This window comes from Rhagoletis pomonella, unplaced genomic scaffold (assembly GCF_013731165.1).
Source record: "Rhagoletis pomonella isolate Grant_MI unplaced genomic scaffold, Rhpom_1.0 Rhpom_scaffold_00006, whole genome shotgun sequence".
Classification (NCBI taxonomy): domain Eukaryota; kingdom Metazoa; phylum Arthropoda; class Insecta; order Diptera; family Tephritidae; genus Rhagoletis; species Rhagoletis pomonella.
Genome location: NW_023458560.1, coordinates 67551804 through 67552961, shown reverse-complemented (window position 1 = coordinate 67552961; position 1158 = coordinate 67551804).

Genomic DNA, 1158 nt, shown 5'->3' with positions numbered 1-1158 from the left:
AGGGCGACACGTTTTCTTATTGCCGGCAACACAAATTGTTTGGTGGGCGGTATGACATCAAGAGCTATCTGATGATACCGGAAGAACTGCGTACATAAGTATGTACATATGTATGTATGTATGTATGTGGGTGTGCGTATGCACATTCTAGAAACCCGATTGTTTCGCGTAATGAAAAAGCTGCGCTCTGTGCAATTTTCAAGCCGGAAAGCATCGAATTTTCCTGTTTCCCTCAAAGCGCCAAAACTATATAATAAAATATAGCAACGTGCAATTTACCAAAATGAAATCATTTTTAAAAAGTTGCAAAATGTGATTGACGTTAAAATCAAATCTCTCAAAGGGCCTTGTTAAACCGACGCATTTCATAAGATTGTCGTTTTAAGCAACCATCAGATTCTCAGGGCAACCATCTCCCCTGACAAATCTTTAAAGCGTAGATACTGTGCCTTGTTTGCCTTACAGGGCTACGACATTTTAAGAAACGAATCAAAAGGCAAAATTTTTCGGTAGAAACACAAAACCTAATGCTGGATTTCCACTTGGTATTAAATGGCAAAAATGACAAATGACAAAGTTGGGCATTAAAAAATAATCGTGTCTTTACATTAAAAAAATAGTCATTAAGTTCATTTCTACATGGCATTTTTTTAAATGGCATCCATTTTTTGTCATTCAATGCCTAGTGGAAATTCGGCATACGTTTTCTTACGCACTAATCCCAATCCGTACAAGTTTTTCATCACTTTCGATATTATGAGCTTTGCCGATGGTTTCAAATTTCGGTCCGCCATATTGGATTTCAAAACACACCACTCATCACTTAATAGTACCGAATTTTCAAGAATGCAACCGATTTGTTTTACCTGAACCAATTTTGGAGAGCGAATGAACGAATTTTCAAAAGTTCATCCGCTATATTGGATTTGGCCATTTTGAAATTTAAAAAATTCATCATCATATTCGTAATCAGCGATTTTTTAAAACTTTGTCCACCATATTGGATTAAAAAAAAACACCACTCACCATTTAAAAGTAAAAATTTTTACCGAATTTTCTAAAATATAAGCAGATTTTTTTTACCTGAACCAATATTTCAGAGAGGTGGCTTTCAGTTGGCGAATAATGCTTCATATCTATGTATTTTTTCTATTGTTT